This window comes from Numenius arquata, chromosome 1 (genome assembly GCF_964106895.1).
Source record: "Numenius arquata chromosome 1, bNumArq3.hap1.1, whole genome shotgun sequence".
Lineage (NCBI taxonomy): Eukaryota > Metazoa > Chordata > Aves > Charadriiformes > Scolopacidae > Numenius > Numenius arquata.
The window spans coordinates 125,450,614-125,470,487 of NC_133576.1; the positions used below are offsets into that span (position 1 = coordinate 125,450,614).

Sequence of the window (19,874 nt, forward strand, 5' to 3'; positions counted from 1 at the left end):
ACTAATTTGCAGTATAGAAGGCACTGAGGTATTCTAGTCTTTTTTTCTCACGCATTATATAATTTCTTACCTTAAGGACATAGTGTTTCATGACAAACACTGTAGAAAGATTTGATACAGAGGAAGATAAGTAATCTTAGGTTACTTACACAGCTGCTGAAGGGGAGGGAGGCACTGTCATGCGAAAGGGCCCTGAGCTACACACCTTAAAGTAGGTGATGTGAGTATTCCGTATTGCCACAAATGTAAAATTTCATTCCATCGCTGCTTACAGTGCAGTTACCTCAACTGAGGGATCTTGCATGTAGCAAGTAAATATTCAGTAATTACTAAAAATACTATATAAATTATTTTGAGATGTAGGAATGTAAATTGAGGTACACTGTTACACATGGAAATAATCTTTACCTGATTGAAGTAATTTTATGCAATCTTCTTTTTCCTTCTGAAGTGAAATTCTTCCAATGTCCTAATTCTGGAAGGGAATGTTAACAAGATTGAACCCCATGTTTTACAAGTACATTAGCATGGATGTTTACTAAAAATAATCTAGGAACCTGTTCAGGAACACGTTTCAATAGTAAAGGTGAATGTTTTGAATTAAAATTCCCAAGCCTGCATCTAATTTAATTTTGATGAGACAACTAGAAAATGTTGGATTCCATTTGCTAATTAAAAACATTATTTTAAGTTTATTGTAAAAGGCACATATTTGTTGTACGTTTATAATGGTAAATTGTTATTGCCTTACTAATTGTTCCGTTAATGCTAAATGAAATCCATATTTTGGAACTTAGACTAAAATAATTATTGGAAACAAGGGCTACAAAAAAGCTAGAAACATATATGTGTATATGTACAAACATGCATATATACAAAGATGTGAGGTTAAAAATTTATATTTACATATACAGACATATATATGTGCTTTTACCTTTCTTTTATTTATAACATAATTCATTACTAGGAAACATTACATGTTGTTAAGAGCAATCATTACTTATTTGAGAATTGCAGACCAACAGTGGTGGACGTGTGGTACTAAAGAGGAGAACACAAGTGCATTTGTCCCAGGAGAAACTTATGTGTGAAAATGTGTATCAATGTGTTAGATCATGAGTATTTTTTTCTTGTTTGAAATTACATTTTTTGAATGAAGGAGCATAAATAATTTAATTAATGGAGAGGGGGGAACTTTAGGTTTTGATCCATCATGTGGAATTTTACAGAGCAGTAGCTTTCTGCTAAACACTCAGGCTAAAGGTCACCACTTATATGATCAAAAAAGGAGCATTGATCACAAAGTGGGGTGGAACACCATAGTCAGTCTAATAAAATTTAATTACTTTCCCATGCAAAAAATATTGGCCAGTCAAAGTTTGTTCAAATGCTAAACTTAAACTCTTTGATACTTGCCTCTTGTGCTCACAAGAAAACACCAAAAATTCAAAGCACAATCAGAAAACGAAAACAGGCAGAATAAGAACCTGATTCTGATACTTGTGCTCACAGTGACTCTGAATTAAGCAGCTGGCTCCCTGTATTTTAGCAAAGTTTTTTGCACAAGTAGTGTAGCACTAGGCTGCAGGGTTGTTTTTTTTAAAAAAAATATGTCAATAAATAAACTTCCTTGTAAGAGTTAACATGGTCACAAAAAGATTCAGCCACCAGTGTGAATGAAGATTCATAACGACCATAAAGGATGATTAATTCTTTATCACTGGCCACAGAGCTGAATCCAGCCCAGGAGCTGCATGAGTCTTTGCTGCTGTGCTTCTGGTTTAGCTTGTCACTCTCTCACAGAATAGACTTTTCATTTCTGTCTCCAAGACAAAATATTCTGCCTGAAAACCCGTAAAATATATCTCATGTGACAACAGGCGTGATAATGGTGCATGAATACCTTCCCTGCTTTTAGATAATCCACAGAAGGAATCCCAGAAAATTGCTGGGGGTACAAAAGGAGAGGAGTGAGGTGGGGGGAATGTCTTAGTTAATAAAATGGTTGAACATGAAATAGATCTCACGATGAAGAAGCAAGAACTTACTTACACATGGAAGCTTTATCAGTTGTTCTGCTGCTCTTTCTCTGATTTCAGTTTTGATTGCCTGTCTACGGGAGACAGCAAAGATTTTTTATAAATGCAACCCATGTGCAAAACTCATAACAATCTCGATGATGAAACTTCTATTTTCTTAAGTTCTGGCAGAAAACTATTTTCTGTGGTTTTGCTCGAGGCATACCATCCTCATAAAATTATCAGCCAGAGGCTCATCTTTCAGGAGAGAAGTAATTAAGTCCTTTCTAATTAGATAAAACTTGCTCAAAAACTTTAACATTCCTTCCCCAACTTTACATAAGCAGAGGATTTAAGAGATTATCTATGCACAATATGGTTGGGTTTGTTTTTGTCTTTTTTTTTTTACTTTGGAAGGTGTTATAGTGTTTTAAAAAAGCAACATAAAATGACAGTATGTTAAAAAGAGATACTGTGCCTCAATGCATCTTGAGACATAGAGCATCTCAGAGCAATTTTATATGGGGAAGAGGAATGCTTTCCATTTAATGAAGGTTCCTGAGAATCCAGCAAGCCTCAATCTGCTGCTTAATTCATCTCACAGGATTTAACCTGTCCCTCAGCAGGGTTTGATGAAGAAAGGAAGGTGGTGTGGTAGACATGCCAAGCACTCTGCTAGGCAGAGATGTTCCAGTTCTCCCAGCAATCAGAGCAGAAAAAAAGATAGTGAAGGATACAAAAGAAGCAAAACTTGGAGTCAGATATCTCGGCAGTAAGAAAACAGCGTACTTGGGTTGAGAAGGCACGTCTGGACGAGCAGTTTCACAGGCAGCATTGCCTGCTCCAGGGCCAGCTGAAGTTTCTAATTAAAAGATTCATTCTACCATCTGCATCTAACCAAGAGCTGTTTCTCCCTCCAAAGTCCTATCACACCAAAACCCAAACCTTTACTGCCTATCTCCTAAGTCTTGCCGGCCCCATCTCTTCAGGTGGAAAACATTGCAGGTTTTCAAGCCTGAAGCCCCCCAGATGAATGCGGTGTATGGAGTCAGAGGGAGCCTGGGGGCTGCAGCCAAAGCTATGGCCTGACCTGGCCCAGCACCTCACAGTCAGTTGCCCCAGACTGCATCTTCTCTCAGTTTTCCCTAGACTGGGGTCTAACATAGTCCTTCTCTTGGCAAGTCTCTTTTGAAGGTCTGATGCCCCTTCCATGTTTACTCTTGTTGTCTCAGACACAAAGTTTGGTCCCAGTCCTTCTACTACTATGTGACACTGAATTTTAATTTTCATTAGGAGTCTCCCTGTATTGTGCCCTAATTTCTAAAGCCATTTTTAAGTCAGAGGTGAAACAAAAGTAAATGAAACAAAAGTTGTGGTTAACAAAAGTAGGTTTCAGGGAGAAGAGGAATCATCTACCAGCTTGGTGTCAGAGGATGTTACAAATACTAGAGGGAAGGATTGATATGGGATCATCCAGGAATGACAATGAAACAGTGGCAGCAGCAATGATAAGGGAGCAGAGTTAGGTATAGTCCAAGTTCATGAATAAAGGTAATTATGGGTAAGACAAGCACACAGAGTGGAAGAGGCAAGTCCACAGAGAGAGAAGGCAACAGAAATACCAAAACGCAATGGTCAGAGAGGCAGAAGAAACCCCAGACAAAGAAAGATTCTTGAAAGCTGAAAGGAAAAAATAAAAAAGCCAAAGGACAGAGAGAGTGTGAGTGACAATATCAAACTTAACAAACACATCATGAAAGATGAGGAAGAAGCCTTCCCTCTTTACCAGGAAGATGTCCACGTGTCACTTGTTCATTACAGTAACATGACAGCAGTTTCAGTTGGACTGAAGAAGGGTGAATGGCAATTAAGGAAAGATTTTTAACAAAGGAATGAAGGGAATGAGGCATTTGTATAAACCAGAGGAGTTGTGGAAGCATGGTTAGGAAGGAAAGGGGGCAAATGAACTGGAGATTTTAAACAGGCAGTGGACTTGAAATTGGAAAGACTGGGTCTAGGAGAGGAGGGAGGGCAGGTGTGGATCGGGTAGAAAGCAGGGCAACAGTAGGGCCATTTCACTACAGCACTACTACTCTTTTGGCTAAACCTCTAACTGTGAATTTGAGGAGTAGCAGGGCTAAGTTTGGGGATGTTTCAAAAGTGAAAAGAGTCAGGCAGGAACATGGGTAAGGAATTGAGTTATGGCCATGGAAATACAGACCTTCTGGCAAGGAAGATACCAAAACCAGAAGCAGAAGGACACAGTAAGCACACAGAAGCTCCTGGAAGTTGTCAGACTTCAACTGATAAAACAATTGTTTTAATCAGAAAGGAAAATAGACCTTGGTGTCTGTGTTTTCCCAGCTGCAAGCATGTCTGCCTGGCAGTTTTGTTGTTTGAACAGCATGATGAAGAGCTGGCCATTTGCTCTCCTCCATCTCTGATTTGTTGACAGCTCAGTTAAAGCACGGCTCCTTTGCAGGATGTTGTCATCAATCTGTCTTAGCATAACAGCAATCCCGTTGATGTCCAGTTCCTGTTGAAAATGCTACATCTTTAATCCAGTAGCGTGTTATGCACTGTTTGAGAATTCGCCAAACTGGTGGCGGTGGCCAATGACAAGAAAATGTAGCACTTCACATCTTCAAAGGATTATACAAACACAAGAGTGTTATTTTCAAATCCAGTATCCTGTCCCAAATAGTTGATTCTAGCAAGACTTAGAGGCACTGTTCATTTAGGACAGCTTTAGATTTTGAGGGACTGCATTTCCTGCTGGCAGTACTTACCTGTTTTAAGAATTCCCGAGGGAGTCCATGACCCAGAGGAAAATTCTACTTTTCTAAGGTAAGTTAGAGATACAAAGACAAATTTTTCAGGCAGCTTTTTCAGGGTGTCCATAAAGCAATATTTTTAATTAACATTAAACACGTATAGGTAGCAGAAAGTTAGGATGGATCCAGTACTGAAAATTGTAATGCATGAAATGAAAGGCTACATTCTCTGTGCCATAATGAGCATAACTTGGGAGAGGGCAAAGGCCACCCTGCTACCTGGCTTTGATTCCCATGTCTGTGTAATCAAACAGAAAATATCAATAGCTTGGATGTGGTATTTCAACACTGCAATAGGGACCAACCAATAGCAGTCTTAATTTGGCTCCTGTTAGAAGACATGGAAAGACCTTGTAGCTAATTTGTCTGCTTAGAGTTGATCATTAGGAGGGCACCAGAAGGAGAGACAGGAAATACAGTGATAAACAGGACATGCCACAAACACCCCATCAGTGCTGCTGATAAATGTGTGGACCTCTCTGTGTCTACACCTAAAGAGGAAGGTTAAATCCAACCATTCTCGCCTAAGTTTACCCTAAACCACACATCAGTGTGTACGAACATGAAGTGAATTTACACCGTCAAACTTTTTTAACAGCACACCTGTCCATCACATTAGCTGTTTGGTTGAAAGGTGGGACTGGTTTAGATTGTTGACTTGAGGATATAATGCTGTCTCTGTAAATCCATATTATGCCCTTTAATTCCACTTTAGCAACAGTTGAAGAATGTTAGCATGTGAAATGATAATATATGAAGAACTTACCTTTTATTTTGTTTTGGTAACACTGGAGGGTGTTTTATAGAAATCTGGTTATAGATGACAGACTTGTAGGGAGAATGGATGCCATGTTTGGTTCTGTAAAAAGGTTAATTAGACACAAAGGTTGTATTACAATGCTGTAAACAGGTGTTGATGAACTGAAGCTGGTGTTTCAGTTTGGCAAGGCTGGTCCCTTCTACCATTGTGGCCACAAGGGAGCAGGAAGTGACCTGTTCTTCCCAGGCCCTGTCCCTGTTGAGCAGCCTCTACTCTAGATTTTCCATGAAAGCTGAAGGTGCAGTGTAACTTCAATGTGTGCCAACTGTGTTGGAGAAGAGGAGGAAGTCAGTCTGCTTTCAGGATTTTCTTCTCACAGGCTTCCAGAGGAAGTGACTGGTGAATTGAAACATGCTAGACCTCCAGCCTGCACTGAGGAACTTGTGAAAACCTATCACAGCAGGTGTTAACTTGCAAGTTGTCTTTTAAATCAAAAGAAGAATTGCATGTCTTTGCAGTCCTGTAGAGAGGTGGGCTCCTAGGCTCAACTTCATGTTTTGTATTCCACCGATGGTGTTTGTTCAACTATGTGTCGTTACCTTAAAAAGCCTGACAGCACAGTCCTGCTCTTGTACTTATCTAGCCCAGGTTTGGGTTGCAGAGTCTGTTTCAGCCTTAGCACTGCTCAACGTGTTTTTTTCATTTTTGGCAAGGCAGGAAAACAATACATTGTGTATAATGCGTGCTTAATTACTTACAAAATAAATCTTTGCCTTGTTTGCTGCAACAGCTGTAACTGCTGGAAAATACAGCGCTGGATCAAATGATACTGATTGTTTTAAGATTTTGAAGTCTAAATTTTTTTGGGGGGGGAGGGGGTAGGCTTTTCCTTGTTCAGTAATGTGTAATGCAGCCAAACATAGAATCTGGTAATTTAAAGATGTGAGGTCATTCAGCTCATTTTTCTCCAAGGAGAAGAATTTTCTGCATTGTGAATTTATTGGTTGTTCATCTAGTATCATTTTAAAATATAACAAGCATAGGAGCATACCTCACGGGAGATTAAACCGTAGACTAATAAATCACTGTCAGAAAGATATTTTTTTCTTTGATAATCAGTTTTTCTTTTTCTTTTTTTTTTTTTTTAATGCCATACCATTGCCTGCAATGGTATTCCATCCCATGTTATGATAAAGAAGTCTGTTCTCTTTATCGTGGGTGTCTATCTCCTTCAGATATTTGCAGAGTGCTTTCACACTTCTTTGCTTTTTGCTTAGTCGAGCAATGATGTCTGTATTCAGCTTTTAATCTTTCCCAAAAATTCAGGCATTCCAATCCCCACAGAGTTTTTTTTATGTTCTTTTCAAAACTCCCCCAGATTTTCTCAGCTGTTTACAGTGTCTCTGTGGTAGTGAAGGGAGCTGAATCTGGTGGTTCAAGTGTCATGAGGGCTGTGTATGGTTGGAGGGTCACCTGCTTAGGCAGGTCTGTATGGCAGTCGTCAGCTTGGTTGCCCTAACACTTGGAATGTGTCTTTTAATGTGTTTTCCTCTGTCAACTCAGTCCATCTTTGAGCTCCCAAGTTTCCTAGGTTCCTCCTTCCACTCAGCATATAATTTAGGAACACGTTAGGCTGCATTTTTCCAGGTTGAACTTTCCCCTTGCTGGGTTGTGATAATATTTGTGATTTTTCCACGTCCTCAGTGAAGACGGCCATGCCTGCTGTTGCGTTCCCTGTAGGTTTGGACCCAGCATGGTGCCCTCAGGGAGGCTGCTAGCCTCGCAGCCATGGCTCTGGGCCAGGCTCCAGTGCAAGCACCACTGCTTGCCCTGACGCCTTCCCACAGCCTCAGGTCTTCCCACCTTGAAGCCAGACACAACAAGCCTTTGTAAAATGCCACGAGTAAGATGCTACAAAGGCACGCTGTGTTTTTCCTGCTTTGCCATCTGGGACTCTTTGCCAGCTGGGTGGGCTGCATGGCCAAAAAGAGACTGACAAACAAAGGGGTTTGTCTGCTACACTCTTTCATTTTCATGATTTCTTTTTCTGTGCATGCCAGACTTACCTGAGGTCCCCTCTAGTTTAAGCAATTGCATGATTATAAAATGGAGAACAGCAATCCCAGATTCCAAAGCAGGAAAGATGAAACAGCAAAAATCAGCTCCAGACCATACCAAACCACTGAGCTCTGTACTTCTTTCAGCTGTTACAGTGAGCGGGAGAAGACTGGTAGCTATTCTCATCCCTCCCCTCCTCCGAGGGCTGCATCGTAACTGGAGCCCTTGAGATCGCCACACTTCCTTTTAACAATTTTTAGTCTTATTCTGACTTGGCAGTTCCAGGCACAGGTCATCAGAGAAGGTCCTTCCTCCATGCTGGAGAAGCTGGTGTGCTTGCAAGCTGGCAGTCTTTGCTGAGCACATTGCTTCTAGCTTCAATGACCTTCATGCTATATACCACATTTTCAAAGACATTCACGGCACTGTATAAATCTGATTTGTATTTTCTATGCATACATCTTTATTAAATTTACAACCTTCTATTTTGCTCTGAGCGCTTGATAAAGTCCACGCATGTCTTCATAATAATACGGATGACAGATATGTCACAGAGTGTTTCTGGTTTTCCCTTACACATGCATATTCACACACACATCTTTTATTAGTTGCAGGGTTCCTGTCACTTTAGACTTGATAGGATAAATCTTATTAGAAAATTTTTGGCTAAATGGCACTGTTACATAAAACAAGCCGCTGCCTGGTGCTGAGCTCTGTGCTACTGAATTGAACACCTCCTCAGACCCAGTGCTTAGGTTGTTACCATAGTCCTTTGCCTACAACCCCCTGTCTGTTTTTCAACCCACACATTTATCTCCATGATGAACTAATTTTGAATGTACATACCTTGCCAAAAAAAAAGATCTATCATGTTTCCTGTCTCCTGTAATACCAAGAAATATGCAGTTGTGTTTTCCTCGATTGTCAGTGTGATGACCAGTCAATGCTTAATTAGAGAAGGTCTGAGCCTGTAACTACACAGGGTCAGATTTTGCAACTCATCTGCAGCACTGGAAGCTAAAAATAATTTTTAGATCTGTGGAATTTGTGTATCTTGTTGTTAGATCATTTTCATCAGGATCAAATAACATCCAATTTTTCTATGACCCTTGACAACAGGGTTCATTTTCATTTTAATAGTTTTGGTTTGTGGAAGTATTTTAATTGTGCAAATTGATGTTTTGTGGCAGACAAAACTTACTTTCTTTTGTTAAGCTGCAAGAGCCATTTTTTTAATAATACTTCTGATCTTCTGATACTTCTTTTAATCAGTGTTTGTGTCCTGATATATATTTCTTAGGTGATGTGTGATAAAAAAATACTCCGTAATGAAAGTTTCCCTCAGACTGTAGGAATCAGGGACTGAGTTCTTGATTCTAGGCACCATGTTGTCCAACCATCAGGCATATTATGAAGCATAAATGCAAGCTCTTGCGGGATCAAACCCTCTAATAAAAAAGTCTGCTTATCTCTAATGGTCAGCAAAGACTATTAAACAGGCTGGCTGTGAGCCAAAGCAGAGGCACAGGTTGTTTTCACTCTTGCATTTTTAGCACGGATAGTTTGGGTGCCAGCACAGGCCTCAGGCTGTTTCCAATCCGCAGTTTGTTGTGGCCACTCTGTTTGCAGGATAATAGTTATGTCCTAGGATATGAGTCATACCATGTCTGATCACTCTCTACCTCATTTTATTTACTAATGTAGATGTAGCCCAGAAGTTCCTAGGCTCCAGGGAGACCTCATAGCAGCCTTCCAATATCTGAAGGGAGCCTACAGGAGAGCCGGAGAGGGACTCTTTGTCAGGAGATGTAGTGACAGGACAAGGGGTAATGGTTTTAAATTGGAAGAGGGGAGATTTAGATTAGATATTAGGAAGAAATTCTTTATTGTGAGGGTGGTGAGACACTGGAAGATGTTGTCCAGGGAAGTTGTGGATGCCTCATCCCTGGAAGTGTTTAAGGCCAGGCTGGATGGGGCTTTGAGCAACCTGCTCTAGTGGAGGTGTCCCTGCCCATGGCAGGGGGCTTGGAACTCAATGATCTTTAAGGTCCCTTCCAACTATAACCATTCTATAATTCTATGATTCTGTGATTCCTACATGGGGGTCAGTCTTTTCTTTCATTTTCTCATCACTGCTTGACAGCATGAGTGACAGAGTTAATGGCATCTGTGAGCCCTGGGGTTCACTGTTTGCAGACTTACGGGTAATTTTAAAAGAGTATCTTATCTTTGAGAAAGCAATTAAAAGAACAAACAAACCCTTAAACTTGGGAAAACGGCCTAGAAAGAGTGAGCCTAATTTTCCAACTGCTGTAAGGCAGAGTAAAACAACCGCCTTTGAGCCGCAAAAATTTATCTCGCACCAAGGTCTGGCCAATAAACTTGAAACAGCTTGGAAGAATCTGTACACTGCGAGGACAGGCAGTCTGACTGCTCTGGGTGGTTTGTGTGGCACGCTGAAGAGGCTGCTAGTGATGGAAATAGGCTGCTGAAAAGTTTATGTTCTCTAGAAGTAAACACGTATTGGGAATTCTGTGTAGGTACGGGTACCTAAACCAAACAGAAAGCAATTGCTGTTTTTGCAGATGAGGTGAAACTTTTCCACCTGACTGGAAATGAGATTCTTATTTCAAAATGTGCATTGTGCTACATGTCCATATTGGCTCTGAGCCGCCTGTCCTCTAGGCAGGCACCATGAACACAAGGTCTTATCTTGTGCTCATGGTTAGCGAAGAGCCTGGATATATCGGTCACATTCTTATTCAAGCCTTCCATCTCTTTTTTTCTGCATATGCATGAGTTTATACAGAAAAATTGGTATTATTAAGCTCTGAAGGGAAAAAAGGAAAAAAGAGCAGTCAGGGCAGATAATATAAGGCAGCAGAAAATAGGACACCATGCTCCTTTTATATGTAATTTATCTCCATCACAAATATGTGAAAGTAAACACTCTGCTTTCCCACTTTAGCAGCAACTTTGTGCGCTGGTATTGCTAGCTCAGTGCTGGTTCAGGTACATTTTCAAGGTGCGTTAAGAAATAGATTAAAAGCAGAGAAAATACTGAAATCTGGAGGCTTACACAGCTGCTGGTCTTCTGGTTCCAGGAGCCACTTTGGGTCACTCAGATTTGTCATCCTGAACAAAGATGGACAGGGTGGCCAGGAGGGCTGTGTTAAAACCAGCAGTAAAAACTCAACAGACTGTAGGTTTGGTACATTAAAAATGCTGTCTGGTGTTTAGGAAGGACTCAGAGTTTTTGAACCACAGAGCAGAGCCTTTCTGCTGGAGGGGACTAGAGCACTCTCCCCATGTTTTCTCCCCATTAACTTGTGTTGCTAATGGAGATGGACAGCCTAAAAACCTGGCCTGCTCACACCAGCACTGCAAGGCCAGGATGGCATGGGTTTGGTGCCACCTTGGCATCTTCATAGACGGGGTATGAAGCTACCTCCTGCAATTTTTATTGATACTGGTATCACACCCACGTAGGTTAAAACTAACAGGCTGTGCCTGTTGTCTGGAGAATGCCAATCTTAGGTTTCCAGAGAAGCTGCTTGCACCCACAGACCTCGCTCTCCTCTGAGCACAACCCTTCCCTGCACCCATGATAAGGTGGGGAAGATATGCAGATGTTCACACACCCCCACCAGTGAGGAGAGGCCTCACTTCTGCCTGTGGTACCCTGGGAGGTGGTGATTTGTGGTGGTGTGCTGTCCCCTTGGTAGGGGGAGACCATCTCCCTGCACCCTGAGGGAGATCTATATGTGTGCAGGCACAAGTCACCCCGCATGCCATGCCACATTGCAGATTAGTTTCATGTTTTTCTTCTTTGCTCAGCTCAGGCTCTTGGCACAAGTTCCTTTCTAAGTCCATGTGTGCCATCAAGTAGAGGTTATGGCTTATATCTTTCTCTCCATTTACATTCTTCTAAATGAAAGCTTATTTTTCTTTTCTGCCTCTGCTTCTGATCTCTGGTAGTCCCAGCATATTTCTTTGTATTAAACGGTGTTTACAACTTCTTTTTTTTTTCTCCAACTTTAATTTCATTTCTTTTTCCAGCTTCAACTTCTGTGACATTTTCCAGGTCATTAGTATAAAACTGAAATAAACTGTTCCTCTTGATTTTCATTGCATGAAAAATATTTTGCCTATTATAATTCTACTGCCATCTTTAGTCTATGTGGTAATGCTTGTATTTAGTCAGAATTTAAATAAAATGTGTCACACACTATTTCTGATGCAGTACACGCCTTCCTGGTCCTGAGATCGTGGTCTCAGTTTGTGTTTAGAAGGATTTCCCTGGCTGGCTTTTGGTAAGCTGATCCCAAAACTGATAACGTGGTTTAGTCAGATTGTTTACAAAAATGTGGCAAATGTAAGTTGTTTTCTTTTTCTTAATTCATACCGTTAGTTATTATTTGTAAGAATAATGCATAAGAGAAATGAGAAGTGTCACTGTTCCTAAGGTACTTGTATTTAGCTTTAACAGCAGTGGCATTTTTTAGGAATAGATCTGGGGCTGGAAGTCTAGTCTGAGTAGTTTTCCTTTCCTTACTCTAGCTGTTTGATGAAACTCAAGTTAAAAGAAATTCCCAATAAGCAGTATCCCATGCTGTTTGCAAGAAATCAACTGCTTTTGATCCCACCAAAAACCTGAAAAAGCTCAGAGAAAATGGTTCTTGTATTCTTCAGAGATTATGTATTCTTGGTATTTTTTTGATTATTGTTATCATCTTAGAAAGTTTGCATAGCAGTCCTTTTTTGTCGTCCTAGAAAACGCAATGCCTTCCAGTCAAAGCAGGAGGGTGAACAAATTGTTTTGCTTTGCATTATCTGTGAAACATAACACATGCTCCTGCTGCATGCTTACTGCAGAATTGAACGGCATCCTCTGGGAGAGAGCTCAAAAACAAATGGATCCTTCACAAGAAATCAATAGGTTGGGATTGCTGCTAGGACAGCTAATGTCCCTTACCAGTACCTTTTTATGTTGTGTCCTTAGCTTTGGAATTAAATTTGCTTAGCACCATTAGAGTTTTTCATTATTATTATTATTATTATTCCTCCTGTGTTTCTTCCAAATCGCTTCTGAAAATGTGTGTGTGCATGTCAGAACACTTAGCAGATCTTTCTAGTAGAACAACGGAAACCTTGGAATATTAAATGAAATTAGGCTGTATTTGTTAATGATTATTTTCCACTGATTACAGAGCATGATTAAATCTATATATATAAAAAAAAAAAAGTAGAGACCCAAGTGGAAAGAAGCTAGAAAATGAATACTTAGCTCCTAGGAGGTTTTCTTCATTAATATTTTCCCTTCTACCCCTAGTATTGGGGCCTCTCTATACATTCCCATTTGGTATGAGTCATGCCAAGAAGGAGGACCTGAAATAACCAGCTGTCACTGCCTTCTGTTAACTCTGACAGACTTTTTTGCCCACCTGGACACTGCTGGGCAATGAGGTGTCAGCTTTTTCAGTTTTGCTCAGGGCAGATTCGCCTATTACCAGGGAGGCTGCTTCCAAAAACCTGTCAGTCAGCGTGGCAGAAGTTCACCAAAGTCCTCTCAAGGGCACTGGACTCTGAACTGGGAGCAAGTTTTTGGCTCCTGGGGTCGCTCCTGCCAAGCTCTTTTCCACCCGGCAGCTCCCCGACACCATTTTGATGTGCAGCGTCGCACTGACCAGGACCCCTCTTGATGTCCGCTCCCCACCGCCCTGGCAGAGCTGGCATGGGCCATCACAGGGGGAACCATCAAGCTCTGCAAAAAGGACCGGCACTGTGGCCCAGGTGTGCTTAGATACTGAACCAAGGCGAGCAAGGAGCCCGACTGACTTCAGCACTCTCCACTGTCACTGCCAAGAGATGAACACTGCAGACTATAAGCAATGAAGAGTCACTGCTGAAAGTGATATTAATACAAAGGGAACAGGGCTGAAGTGCACTGCTCATAAATGGGAAATCAGAATATTGGAGAGGAGAATTAGGTGACCTTGAGCACTGGAGAATTGATGTTCAGTGGAATGCAACTGAACAAAAAGATCAAAGAGGTCACTTGTAGAGATTAATAACAAAAACATTTGCTGTTAAATGGCATCTCACTGCTTAGCAAACTGGAGAGAAGAAGGTTTCTGGGTGTACTAGGCAAAGGACCAAGGAGGTGGTAGCTGCATCTCTTCTGGAATACTCTGTACAGCTTTGGTCCCCATAGTAAAGGGCAGCCACATCTTTCTTGGACTGCATTCAGGGAACAGCTACAGGACAGTCGGGGGAAGAGAGGACATTTCTTACTGAGGGCCAAGACAACTTGGCTTGCTTAGTGTAATAAAACGGATGGTGAGAGGAGATATAACATCTCTTCAGAAGTACTGCAGGAAGCAAACTCGGGAGAGGAAGAAAAGGACAAAGCTGGCACTTACGTAAGTGTAATAAAGATAAATTTAGCTTGGAAACAGCCAGCCAGTCTGAGGGATTCAAAGGAGCAAAGAAAACCTAACTAGGTTCAAAATGGACAGTGTGCTGTTTGTGATGGTGGAGTTGCCTGAAATAATCAGGGTTTGGAAGTGACAATCTGAAAGAGCCTTTCAAGTTTTGTGTCCCAGTGTTTAGTTACAAAAGTAAAATTTGTCATTTGGGTAAAAATGGCAAAGGAAGTATCGCAGAGTATTTGCAATGACTGTTAGTTGATTTATATTTTGTTTACAGTTGCTTAAGTGCAGTATGCACCAGAGTAGCTATTAGAAAATGAAATCCCTTGTACATGGAGATATAAGTACAGGCCTCTTTGATAAATAGAAAATTTTTAGGTAATGCACAATTTGCACAGCACGGCAGTGAAGTCTTGTGTGCTCCCTTGTGAGTATGTGCATCAAACGGTTTTTACAGGCAGTGCAGTGTTAGGTGACATCTGACTTTTCAAAGGAATAGCTATTGTCTCATTTGAGCATGTATTATCTGACCTTTTAGAGAGATCATTTAAATGTCAGTGTCTTGGGCACTCTGATAATATGAACCCAGCAATGCCTAATTCCAAAACTAGGTGAAGGATGAAGACAAGTATTGACCAAATATAACTGTAATTAAATATATTTTTCTGCTTCAGTTTTACTTCAACTTTTCATTAATGAATGTATCAAACTGCAGTTAACCTAAATCATTATTACAGCCTTAAACTTTTGATATTTTAAGTATCATGTTCTTCCCACTCACTTATAGCTAGTATATGTGTCAGAACAAATCAAGAGTGATTTTATATCTTTTTGCACTAGTATTAACTTAGTCATGACTGATAAGGTTGTAGCTACTGATACGTAGTGGCAACTCGGCTTCAGAAGCTCAATTTATGTCTTTTTTTAAAGAGCAAGAATCATACTATCACATTTGGGATCAGACACTTTGGTGACTGTCTGACCTTCTGTTACTGACTTAAAAATAGTGGTGTCATGGATTGCCTGCCTTTATGGGACTACACCAAAAAATAGAAAGAAAAATTCAATGTGATTCAAGTTATTTGTTCATTTATCTGTTCCAGTAATAGTTGCCATCAGTGGTAAAATTTGCGTGTATTTCGAGTTTGAATACTACTGCCTTCAGATTACAGCCACCCGGTTTTGTTAAATGCTTGCACTGCTGGATAAAAGAGCTTGTTGACTTTGGTAATGGCCTCTTATAGCTAACTACAGGTTATCGTCTGGAGAGAAAAGGTTAAGTTTCCTCTAACCTTCTTGAAAGACAGTGGCCTCCGTTTAGGTTTTCATTGCAAGGCATGATTTCTAGATTACAAATGATCATTGTTGCATGCTTTCCAAATCCAGTGTCATTTATTTTAAAGCCTGGTCACCAGAATTGAACAAAGCAGTAGTTTGGCCGTTACTGTAGGTAAGAAAAATGCAGCCTCTGACTTCCTAGTGATTAGCCTGCTGTAGGAAAATAGGTATCTTTCAGCAGTCTTAGGATGAGTGGTAATAAATATCATTCTGATGATATGAAAATGAAACCTAGAAATGTGATGGATTGAAAGTATGGGAAAAGAAAAAAGATATTTCAAAGTGTACATCTCTGCTTTTATTTATCTCTAAGAACAGAAATTGGAGTGTACTAAAATGCTACATGAGAAATTATAATTAATCAGTGGAAGTGTACAAAATTGAGTTATTTATTACAGCTTTTTTTTTTTTTTTTAACAAACAGTGACTTTTCTTTTGCCTCTTACTTACCTAACACTGTTGCTGTTACACAGTGTGTTCTGAGTTTGGGTTTTATTTGCTTGAAATACCTGTTGCTTTGTACATAAAATGTAATATCTATAAATTCAATGTTCAGAGAAAATATTGGTACTATTGTTTGTTACAGAGAAAAAAAGAGAAGGATTATTTTCAAATTTTTATAATTAATTATTACTAACTACAAGTTTATCTGCTTATCAGCTACCTGTCTACAAATAGCTCTGAATGCAATAGGTGCATGTTAACTACTGTTCAAAAATAGCTATCGAGTTTCCTTTTATTAATTAAAATGTCAGGATAATTTAATCTCATTTTTTTTTCAAGTTGTAGTTTACTCTAGGTTTTTCTTATGGACCTTCCACTGTCCTAGTTCCAGTGGGAGATTCTGACTTCCTTTTGTTTCTGCACTGGACCTCTTCGAACATGCCCCATTTCACCTCTGATCTGGTTTTACAGAATCTGCTTTGTGCCTCAGTACATCACTTAGCCCTGTTCCTCTGCAAACTTCTAGAAGCTGCTTCTCTGTTGTATAGTTTATAGCTACAGCATCTAAATAGCACAAATGAGGTGACCACAGAGAGAGCCAAACACTTTCAGCTTCTCTTTTAATTTTTGCTTAATATGTTTCTTTCTTCCTTTTTCTCATGTTTACTTGCCCCAAGAACATGCCTGTGTTTTTACCTTTCCCCCCTCACTTCTCTTCCATTCCCATGACAAGGTCACAGTAGAGAAGGCTGCTTCTTCAGGAGAGGACCTTATTAAACTTGCTAGGCCCTAAATATCAGTCTAGGGTGCTGTCTGGGCTCTTCTTAACCACAAGTCTGTTGTCAACCTTTTCTGCTCTCTGAAACAGAGCAGCAGCTTTTTTTTAGCTGTAGTTTATAGCAGTTTTTGGCAGATAAACAATCTTTTGCCAAACCTATCCAGTCACCCCAGGGACCTGCAGATTAGTAGAAAGAGTTCAAAGAGGAGCTTATAGAGATATGGGGCTGCTTCTTTTCACTAGAGAGAGCTTCCAGTGTGTTGTGCCCATCCTATGGTTATTGCCTGTCCCAGGCATCATGACCTGTAGAAGTTTGTCAAACCAGTGAGCTTCCCAAACCTCATCGCTGGTGTCTTCCTGATGCCTCCCTGTCCTACTGACCCCGTCAAACCCCATGGCCTGAGCCCCGCAGAGCCTGTGCTACTGCAGGTCATGGACGCCCAGGATGCAGACCATTTGCCTCAGCAATCAGTGCTATTTAGCTCTACATTCTCTTATATCCGTCGTAGCAATGTTTTTGCCTCATAATCTCTGCTTGTGAAAGCCTTTGGTGAAAAAGAGAGTATTCCCCATGACTCCCTGTCACTTATTGGAGATCAGTGGTGGGAGACAGGCTATAGGCAAAGTCAGTCTGCGAGAGAGAGAGTACCTTATCTTTGTCTGAAGCAGAGCCAGAGATAATATATCAATGTCCATACATATTTAACTCTAAGAACTGACTCAGGATTTGTCTTGCTGAGGTGTAATTTTGGAAGTTGAGATACGGAAGTCATTTTTCTTCAATAAAAGTAGCTACTATCAGAAGGTGATTGGTAGCCCCGCTTTGCCTGTATTTTTGCAGCTTTTAGAACAGTTAATGCAATGCTTTGCTGAAGTCTCATGTAATGCTGTTATGTTACCATGACACACATATGAAAATAAAAGTACCGTTGTCAGGGTGATGTAGTCAAATTATTACCAGCCTGTTTTTCCAGTGTTCAGTTAAAAGAAAAGTATTCTTTTTGTTGTTCTAACTAGAAGTTTTAATGTCATTTTAACTAATGAAGAAAATAATAGCCAAGTGATCATACACAAATTCATGGAAACAAGGTAGTATCAATTGAACAGATAGCACTGAAAGTGGATTTGTCCTTCACGTTCTGCTAGGGACAATGATGAGAAAGGAGGAGAGGGTTTTACAATGATGAGAACCACTTTGATATTATTACTTGAAATAGCTGCAAGCAGAAGCCATAGATAATAATAATCTTCAAACTGTAGAGGTTGAAAGCTCCGAGAAGCCAAGAATGACTGCAGCTGCCTTGAGTGACGGTGGAACAAAGCCATATAGTTGAGAATAGTTTATGCAGATGAAATATAATCACAGAGTCAAAATGTGCAGTCATCAGGTTTGAGATCCAAGAAGCAGGTGGTACACATGGCTATTTCAGCGTTTTGGAGGGATTCCCTGGCATCAACCATCTCCAAGAATCATATACTAAAGAAACAGTTTTGATATCTGCAATTAGATAACACGAGGGGACCGTCACTTTAAACACAAAATTATTCCTTGTCTGTGGTCTTCTCCAGACATTTAATGAGGCAGATTGTTCCTGTTTTAAAATAATGCCTCAGAACTCAATGCCACTTTTTTTCTGGAAGTGCTAAATGGAAGCTAATGACAGAGAGGAAACGATGTCCAAGTTTTTTCAACTGGCAACCATTACCAGAGATCCATGAGCTTTTCAAAACCATTTATGTACATTAAATCAGGGCTTGTCAAGAACTGGGCAACCAAGTGTGTAGAGAATGTGGCCAAGGTAGCCCACTGCTCCTGAATTATTTATGATAGCATTTTATTTATCATAGCATTTGCAGATCTCTTTACTGTTCATAAAAAAAAAAAAAAAACCTGCATTAAAAATTTCACCAATAATGTTTTACTTATGCGTTCCTAGAAGAAAAGAATCACTTTAGTAATTAACATTTTAATAGCCCTGCAGTTTCAGTGGTCACTTAGTGACACTACAGTGTGATGGGGTTTCTTAACTTCTACTAATCTTAAGCACTGAAGAAATTACTCGATTTTCTGCCTCAAATTTAAGAGAAAGGAATGTTTTAAGGAAGAAGTGGTAACAATATTGAATAAACAATCTTGTGACTTTTGAGACTTTTGCATATTTTTCTATAACGAATGAAAACTGTTAAATACCATGTATATTGAGTCTGGATCTGAAAGCGTCTCTGTTCATTCTTAACGAAAGGAGAATTTTGATGAATTAGCAGATTATGTGATCAATTTTCTCTTTTCCATTCCTAAGAAATAATCGAATATATGCATATATGTATGGTTCAATGCAGCATCGAGTCCAGAGAGCATCAGCTGAGCAGCTACCCTTCCATTTTCCCTTTCAGTTGCCAACTTAAAAAATGCGTAGCAGATACTAAGTCAGTGTAAAATGGTGAGCCCAGGCATTGATCCATCTTCTTGAAATCCTTTCATTATAAAATCTATTATTAGAAATTAAAACTTTGGTACGGTGTTACTTCAGTCCATTTTCTTACCTGCCTATTTATGCTGATCATTAGCTATTCACTGCATGTGTGTGTTTAATAATCATTCTATAATGCTGCTTTTTTCCCCATTTTTTATGGTTTAATTATTCCAGTTGGAAATGAGTAAAACTGCCAAAAGATTAAAGAAATGCCTTCTTCATTGTTTAAGTAATGATTGCCCGTCACTGGTCAGACAAGGGGATTGGGATTCAGGTGACCACATGTCAATATCTACAATTTTGACATCTTTAAGCCAGTCCTCCCAGGTTTCCTTTATAGACAATGGAGAGAAAAAGGCATTTTTAGGATGCAATGCCATCCCAAATTCAGCTTCTAAAATAGATCAGATGATTTTCCCCCTAAAAATGCTGGGTTTAGTTGACTGTAAATGGAAACAAGAGTGACTAGCTTAGATGTTTGTTTTGTAGATGTCCAAAGGTAGATGAGATGAATGCCATCCCTGTGCTCAAATTAGTCATAAATGTCCAGAGGTTTTGTGTGATGGCACTTCTAATGTGAGTGTACTGTGGCTGTGTTTTTTGATGTAAAGGACATACTGCCATTCAGTGCTCTGCACAGATGAGGAAGTCCTGTTCGGCACAAGTACCAAAAGTAGTACAGTCGTGTTAGGACTACATTTCAAATGGATTAAATTGCCCTGCTTTTCACCTTGGCTAC

General features: G+C 40.0%; 1 protein-coding gene across 3 annotated transcripts in view; it reads left to right on the top strand.

Annotated features, from left to right (window-relative positions):
* The window catches only part of PDGFD (platelet derived growth factor D), a 144,150-nt gene that overhangs the window by 90,980 nt on the left and 33,296 nt on the right, over nucleotides 1-19,874 (top strand). The gene's annotated exons all lie outside the window — the stretch shown is intronic.